The sequence below is a fragment of the Gopherus flavomarginatus genome, chromosome 5, assembly GCF_025201925.1.
Source record: "Gopherus flavomarginatus isolate rGopFla2 chromosome 5, rGopFla2.mat.asm, whole genome shotgun sequence".
NCBI classification, from domain to species: Eukaryota; Metazoa; Chordata; order Testudines; family Testudinidae; genus Gopherus; species Gopherus flavomarginatus.
This window is the reverse complement of record NC_066621.1, coordinates 42,562,997-42,572,019: the sequence shown is the minus strand read 5'-3', so window position 1 is coordinate 42,572,019 and position 9,023 is coordinate 42,562,997.

Sequence of the window (9,023 nt, the reverse complement as noted above, 5' to 3'; positions counted from 1 at the left end):
TCCGGGCAGCACTTTGGATTTCCATGCTCCGGCCTGGGTGGCGGGGCTGTGGGACTTGCCACACTCGGCCGAGGGAGTGGGACCGCGGGGTTGCGGGGATCAGGCCGGGAGTGCGGTGCTGAAGGCTTGCAGGGCTCCGGCCAGGGGAGCGGGGCCAAAAGGCAAATCTGACATTAACATCGTTTCAGTCTGTGTGTTACTTGACATCGTGTATTTAGTGTCATCATAGAAGGGAAGGGCCCTGCATAGACGGAAATTTGCTTGGGCATCGGTAGAAAATGTTGAGTAAAATTTGCTTTAAAAATTAAACCTGGCACTTTGTCATCTTGCGTCATTTTTATTTCTTAGCTTTCAGCTATTTAAGTGAACTCTGAAACTTTCTTACTAACTGTTTCCTATCTGACATTGTATCTCTCTAATCGCCTTCATAATCATCATTGGCTTTTTCCCATTTTAATACTATCCCATAGTATCAAAGACAGTGAGAAAAATAGCAAATAAAGGTAAATGACTGTCTGTCTATCTCTGTAGAGAATGATGGATATACGTGCATCTGTCTCACATAGAGAGATGTGATGTATTCCCTGCAGGGCTGTGGCAAAAGGAAGACAAAAGTATGGGAGCCTCTGTGTCCCCTGTGTGTCCCTTTGAAGGGGGTGCTGGCCAAGGGCCAGTTTGTTTAAAGCACCCACAGAGGATAGTGGGAGGAAGGGGGGAATCCTCCTCACCGATTTCCCTGGGACAAAGCTAGTGACCTGCCACCCAGCCCCAGCTAGCAGAGCATCCATGGGGCAGGTCTCAGAGGTTGTGACAGACATAAAGGGAACTGGCTGGTGTCTCCTTGTTACACGATCCCCAGGCATGAGATTCAGCGTGTGTGTATGGGTGGTGGTGGGGGTGCCACTCAGTCCAAGTGGTAGCTACATCACAGAGCCTTCCAGGACAGCTCAGGACATAAGTCCTGGGACAAATTGCCTATCACTTCTTGCCCCTGCAGCACTGCAGGCCCCTAACCTCTGGTATCCATGAGGTGGCTCCCTACCATGAACTCTGCACTGCAGGGAGCCTGGTGTGCTTGTGTGGCTGCTGTGGGGCCAGAACCATCCCCAGGTGCAGTGGACAGGACAGCCATGCCAGGGCAGAGCTGGGGGCTACGACTGCGGCTGGGTGGTAAGATGCAAAGGGGACACTTGGAAAGGGAGTTTGCTGAGCAGGGCAGGGGGGCGGGGTGGTCATCACACCTGGTGGCTGGCAGTATGCCAAGAGGAGCTAAGCCTGGGTATGAACTGTAGCTAATAGGAGAGAGTGAGGAACATGCTGGAAGGGGGTGACAAGCAGACCCCCTGCAATACAAGTGCAGAGGCAGCGTGGTCTGGTGTTTAGAGCTTAGGATCCAGAAGTTCTAATCCTGGCTCTGACACTGAGATCTTGGACAATTGACTCGGTCCCTCCGTCCCATATATTCTTTGCCTGCCTTTATGACGATACCCCAGTTCATTAAGAGCCCAGGCACCTGCTCCTTGACCCTATAGAAGAGTCTCTCCAAGATCTGACAGTGCAAGCACTCGGAAGGCTGGTCTGCTCCCCAGCACTGTATAGGGTGGGAGGGAAAGAAATGTCCCCTTTGTTAGTGCCCTGCAGTCCTACCTTCACTCCCCAGGACCAGCCTCTGGCCCTTGGCCCAGCACCTGCTGACTCCTTTCCATAGCTGCTAGCAGCCACTTACTCATAGACTTTAAGGTCAGAAGGGACCATTATGATCATCTAGTCTGACCTCCTGCACAACGCAGGCCACAGAATCTCACCTCCCACTCTTGTAACAAACCCCTAACCTATGTCTGAGTTATTGAAGTCCTCGAAGTGTGGTTTGAAGACTCAGGCTGCAGAGAATCCTCCAGCAAGTGACCCGTCTCTCTGTCTGTGCCCTGGCCTTTTATCCCAGCTGTTGCCAGTCTGCCACTTAGTCACAGCTGGGGAAGTAGCCCTTTGTGGCTGCTACACTGTGACGTTTATACATCCCAGGGAGCCTTTGTCACCCCTTCCAGAAAAAGGCCAGAACACCTCCCCACACACTGGAGAGATACCCTCCCTGCAGGAATTCCCACTGGGGCTGTGAGTGGTGATTACCCCTTTGGGGGTGTAGGATCTAACAATCTGGGAGGTGCAGTGGGGAGAATCTGGACATGCTGGGCCAGGAGCCATGGGAACGAATACCTGTTTTGCGAGTCCATGTGGTACAGTGCATGTTGTGTCACGTGGCGAGCCCACATTACTCTGTGATGTGACCCCCTTTGATGAGGCCACGTCTGCCCTCCACATGCAGCCCGTGGAGGACTTTCCCCATTACTGAGGGCAGGAACAAAGCATCTCTCTTTGAACCAGTCATCCCCCCCCTTTCACCTGCACCCCCTCCTGGAACATGCTGCATTCAGGTTCCTACTCATGGCAATTGAGATGTTTCACCATGGACAGGTATCTACCAAGGTTCCCCAGCGGCCAGTACTGAGTGTAGTACTAGTCAATCTTTCCATTAATGACTTGGATACTGGAGTGGAGAGGGTGCTTATAAAATTTGCGGATGACACCAAGCTGGCAGGGATTGCTACCCCTTTGGAGGACTGGCTTTGAATTCAAAAGGACCTTAACAAATTGGAGATTTTTTGTGAAATCATCAAGATGAGATTTACCAAGGACAAATGCAAAGTACTGGACTTAGGATGGCAAAATCAAGTGTACAACTACAAGATGGAGAATAACTGGCCAGGTGGTAGCACTGCAGAAACAGATCTGGGGGTTACAATGGGTGACAAACTAAATATGCATCAACAACACGATGCAGTTGTGAAAGGTTAATATCATTCTGGGATGTGTTTGTGGGGGTGTCATATGTAATTGTTCAGCTCTACTTGGCACTGGTGGGGCCTCAGCTGGAGTTCTGTGTCCAGAAAGATGTGGATAAATTGGTGCGAGTTCAGAGGAGAGCAACTGTCATAAACAGATAAGAAAAGTTAATAGCACAGAAGTACTTTATATCTCTTTGACTGTAAAGGGTTAACAAGTTCAGTAAGCCTGGCTGTCACCTGACCAGAGGACCAATCAGAGGACAGGATACTTTCAAATCTTGAGGGAGGGAAGTTTTTGTGTCATGCTGTTAGTTTTGGTTGTTGTTCACTCTGGGGGCTCAGAGGGATCAGACGTGCAATCAGGTTTCTCTCCAATCTCTCCAATACAGGCTCTTATAAGTTCAGACTAGTGAGTACTAGGTAGATAAAGCGAGTTAGGCTTATGTTTGTTTTCTTTATTTGCAAATGTGTATTTGGTTGGAAGGAGTTCAGATGTGTATTTTGCTGAAAAGATTTTAATTTGTACTTGTATACTTAGGCTGGGAGGGAGTTCCCAGTGTCTATAGCTGAAAGACCCTGTACCTATTCCATTTTTTTTTTATTTACAAAGATAATTGTTACTGTTTTTTTCTTTCTTTAATTAAAAGCTTTTCCTGTTTAAGAACCTGATTGTTTTTTTATTCTGGTGAGACCCCAGGAGCCTGGGTCTGGATTCACCAGGGAATTGGTGGGGAGAAAGGAGGGAAGGGGGAGAGAGAGGCTAATTTCTCTCTGTGCCAGGATTACTTTCTCTCAGGAAGAGTTTGGGAAGGGGAAAGAGAAGGAGGGAGGAAAGTGAATTGTCCTCTCTGTCTTGTGATTCAAGGAGTTTGACTCACAGTGATCTTCCAGGGTAACCCAGGGAGGGGAAGCCTGGGAGAGGCAACGGTGAGGGAAAGGGTTTACTTTCCTTGTGTTAAGATCCAGAGGGTCTGGGTCTTGGGGGTCCCCGGGCAAGGTTTTGGGAGGACCAGAGTGTACCAGGCATTGGAATTCCTGGTTGGTGGCAGCACTACAGGTCCTAAGCTGGTAATTGAGCTTAGAGGAATTCATGCTGGTACCTCATCTTTTTGGACGCTAAGGTTCAGAGTGGGGAATTGTACCATGACAGCAACAAAAATGATGAAAGGTTTAGAAAACCTGAGCTAGGAGAAAAGTTTAAAAACATGGGGGTATTTTGTCTTGAGAAAAGAAGACTGAGCAGGGACTGGATAACAGCCTTCAGATGTGTTAAAGGCTGTTATAAAGGGGATGGGGATCAATTGATCTCTCTGTCTACTGAAAGTAGGATGACAAGTAATAGGCTTAATCTTCAGCAAGGGAGCTTTAGGTTAGATATTAGGAAAAGCTTTGTAACGATCAGGGTAGTTAAACAGGCTTCCAAGGGAGGCTGTGGAATCTCCATCATTGGGGTTTTTAAGAAGAAGTTGGACAAACACCTGACCAGAATGGGCTAGGTTTATTTGGTCCTTCCTTAGTGCAGGGGGCTGGACCTGATGTCCTCTCGAGGTCCCTTTCAGCCCTGCATTTCTGTGATTAACCCCCAAGCTGTTTCAGTTCTGCTGGCATGTGAGAGACAGATGTGGTGGGAGTGGATGGTTGGCTGGGTGGAGTCCCTGGCCTCAGGGGGAGGCTCCAACTCCTCTCATCAAGTTTGGACCTGTGTCTGGGTGTCACAGGCAGAGAGGTCTCCTCACTTCATCAGGCAGAAACAGAGGAGCAATGGGTGTGGATGGGCCCTGCAAACCACTTCACTCGCTACACCCATCAATGCTACATTCCCCCTTCTCCAAACACCCATCAATTCAATTCCATATTCTCTCTGCTCAGACACCAGCCTGCCCCCTTCCACCAATTCTCATCAATTCATTAGTCTCCCCTTTACCCATCCCCCATCAATCCACTACTCCCTCCACCCCTGTCTGCATTCTCCAGCCCCACCCAGACCTCAGGTGAGGGCTTGTCACATCCTTATCAGCTGGCTCAGCTCTGCCCTGGGTCTGGGCTTTCTGGGCCAGTCTTTTCATTTCCAGCTGGGGCACTACAATGCGACGATCCCCCAAGCACCAATGCAACAAGTAAAGGACCCAGAACTCTGGGCTCCTCCCAACACACACACACACACACACACACACACACACACACACACACACACACACACACACTCTCTCCACTGGTACAGGGGACCCAGGCATCGGGGTTCCCACAACATGTACACGCTCACCACTACTGCAAGTAAGGGATCCCGGTGTCCAGGCCCCCTCCTCGCAGCATGCACACTCAACACTAGTACAAGCAACTGACCCAGACATCTAGCTCTCCTTCTCTTCCCCCCTCCCATACACGCCACTGGTACTGCGGACCCAGGCATCCGGGCTCCCCACAACACGCACACACTCACCAGTAGTACAAGTAAGGGCCCAGGCATTCGGCTCACACACACCCACCCCACTAGTACAAGGGACCTAGGGGTCTGGGCTGCCCTCCCCCCACTGGGGATGGGGCTCAGGCATCTTGCTCCCCAGCATGGGCTCAGTGCTTTCTCTGACCCTGTGATGTGTGTCTGCCAGGGTGCTGCTACGAGTGCGGATGCTGTACTACCTGTGCCAGGAGGTGATTGGGGACAAGGCCAGCAAGGTGCTGGCTGGTGGCTGGTGCCAGGTAATGCACCTTCTGCCCTCCCACACTGAGCTCCACTGCCCTCCCACCCCGCCCATGCCCCTCACTGCTGCCTGTTCTGTCTCCTGGTCCGTCCCATCCTTAGTTACTAAGCGCACGTTTGCTGCACCGTAGCCTGAAAAAGCCTAAGGTGTAAAGGCGAAAACCATCAGGAGCAGAAGACATTAGGGCATTTCAGAAAGGAGAATAATCTGGCTCCAACAAAGCATTGCAGCACATGGAATCAATGGGGCAACTCACGAGCTTCAAGTTAAACATGTGACTACATGTTTTGCTGAGCTGGGGCTGACTGCCAGCTGATGGCAACATCAAGACTTAATCAAAACGTAGTGCAAGATCCAAAGGAACAAATCTGGGCCAGTAACGCTTATCACAGGGCTGGGGCTGGAAATGCTGTCAGTGGGCATTATTATACAGTATGGCCTGGCTGGAATTAGTTGGGTCCCTGCTGTTCCTGCATCTCTATACGCTAAAAACAGGGAAACAGCAAGCAAGGAGGGAATGGTTAAAGAGCTTTTTTTTCACCGTTTATTTATGATCTCCCATCTAGGGAGAGAGTCCCTGCTTGGGGAGAGCCAGTGGGAAGGGCCGTCTGTTGACACAAGCCCAGGGATATATGGCAAAAAGTTTCTTTCCAAAGGAAAACCATTGGCAGTGCATCTTTTTCTGCACTAGGAGGAGGAATTTGCTGTGGCTGCTTCTCTTTCGCTTTCCTAAGCATGGCAGCTCAAAGCAGCCAGCGAGTGCCCCCCTAAAGCTATGTTTGTGCCCTTGGGCTGAAGAGTGAATTATTTCTGCTTGGTTGGGTTTGTACATTAGAAGTATCAAGGTTTGTAGCTCCTGGTTTTGGGGAAGGACATCTGGGCGGTCTCAGGGCTGTTGAAAAGAGGGCATTGAAACTCTAGCACGGATGACTTTTCCTCAAGAGGCTGACAGGTCTTCGGGAGACGCAGGTGTTAACTCAAACAAGGTAAACACAGAGAAGTTTTAAACAGTTCAATTATCCCTCTCGGTTGCTAATCTTGCACCTTCCCAGCTCTTGTAATGTCACCAGAGAGACGGGGCTTGACTTTTTCCATGTATGCCCCACTCTCCCTTTTCAGGCCTTTTCCATATAACAAAGCAGCCAAAGAGAGGCATGACCCCAGTGTTTTGTTTCCCTTTGTGGGTCGCTTTTACCAGAGGATACATATGCCTTGTTAAGTGGCGATCTCAGTAGTTAACACTTATGGTTACGGCTATAGGGTTAGAGCTTGGTTCCCCAGCACATTGGGCTGAGCTGCAGCAAGGTCTCTCATCCCTAGGATCTTTCTGGTAGCCCACAGCAGCTGGGAGAAGCACACAGAGGCTTCCCAGACTGGTTCTGCAATGAATGAATGAGGAGGGGAGAGGATGCGAATCAGTGGGAGTCCCTCCTGCGTGGCTCCCCAAAGTCAGGGTCTCTCGCCCTCTCTCAAGCTGCACATTGTCTTGGCACTGGCACTGGTTTGGGTCAGCCCCTAATTTACAGCCTGGGAGGAGCACCAGGATCTGGGGAAACACCACGGATGTAATACCACATTAAACACTTGCCTAATAGCACTGTTCCACAAAAGCACTTCGTGCAATAGCCTGCAGGGCAGTGGCTGGGAGGTGGCATATGTGCAACTGAGAAGGAGAGAGGTGTCCCTGAAGCAACTTCACAGGTAAACCACAGCCAGTGCTTAACGTGTGCCAGGACCTGCCAGGGCTGAGCCCTGGCATCACTAGGCTTGGCAGTTCATAACCCCGGCACCTCTGGGCTTGCTGCATGGGTTGTGAAAGTAAAAAAAATTGTTTGAGCCTCAGCACCTCTTTCATTACAGATTAAATACTGACCACAGCCCACGCTGGAAAAGCTCTGAGCAGCCCCTGTTCTGCAGCAGTGGGTGGGGAGCGCGTGAAATAGCTGAGCTCTCTGAGACCTCCATGAACAAGGTGCTTAGGTACTCCCACAGTACAAACACACAACAACATTTGTGCGGTGCTTTGAACACATGAAACTCTGTGTAAGCACCAAGCAGAGCTGCTTGACGCATTTGATTCTGAAACTTTTTTTCATTAGTAAATGGCCTTTTCTCCCCTAAACCAGAAAAGATTCTACTTGTTAGAAAATTTTCATTTTTGATTATAATCAAATTTTGAAACATCTTTTCGCCCCCCCGTCCCTTGTTGCCAATAACTGCAACAGAATGAATAACAGCCCTTGTGGAGGGTGGGATAGGGAAGTACTGTCTCTCACCCTCGATTTTCCCTATTCCCATCCTCTAAAACTTTTCCAAAGAGGAAAGAGTTTGCCAGAGCAACAGAGGGGGAAAAGCTTTTTCATTTTCTCCTAAGAAAAATCCCATGGGCATGATTTCTTCTATTGCACTCAGTGGCAAAAGGGGTGTGGCTGTATACAATCAATATAGAAATTTCAGAAAAATTCCATTTGAAAAAGGCAAACAATATTTCTGTTGGCGGTAGAGCCAAGCTTTCGAGCTTCAGGTCTGGGAAAGGTACTCAGAGTGTTTCAGCTTTTTCCAGACCCGAAGAAGAGCTCTCAAAAGCTTGTCTCTCTCACCAACAGAGGATGGTCTGATAAAAGATATGACCCCACCGATCTTGTCTGTGTCATATCCTGTGACCAACACAGCTACAACAACACTTCAAACAGCAACTGTTTAGTGAAAGATGTCAAAAAAATTGGCTCAATTTTGGAAGAACAAGAACTTGGAAATGTTAAAGTTTGTACCAATGCAGCTTCCCCTTTGTGCAACCTGCACTGGCGCTCAGTGTTAGGTGATGGTACCACTCCCCCCTGCAGGAAACTCAGCAGCTGGAGGGAAGGAGGAGGCCAGTACTGCAGGGAGCACAGCTGGTGGCCCTACGTGACCAAAATTGATAGCAGTAGGACACGTTATGATCACAGGAGCTGCTAGGCTGCATCAGACCATCTGTCCAATATCCTGTCTCTGACAGTGACAAGCTGCTTCAGAGCAAAGTGCAAGAAACTGCAACAGATGGTTCTGGATTCACCTGCCTGTAGGCAAACTTTCTTCCTAGCCCTCACCAGTGTGAGGCCATGCCCTGCAGCTTGCAGGTTTCTACCCTTCCCCTCAGTGAGGGAGCTCTCACTCCAGCCCTGGACCACAGGGTGGAACTTCCGACCAGCAGCAGCTGGAGCTAAAGGTCAGGGAAACCTAGAAGGAAGTGGTTGCCTTTGAACCCGCTGTTGAATAGATCTGGAGCCTGTGCACCTCGCCTCCTGCTCCGCCCAGCAGATTGTGCAGAGCTGTCGGGAAGCTAAGTGCAGTCAGCGTGGTTAGTAGAACAAGCCCGTCTTCCCTGAAGCGCCTGAGTCACTCACGTTACACCCCTGGGAATCAGGATACCACCCACCCTGGGGACGAGAGAGCCTGGAGCAGGAGGCTGGGAGTTGGGATGCTGTTCTTAGAGCTG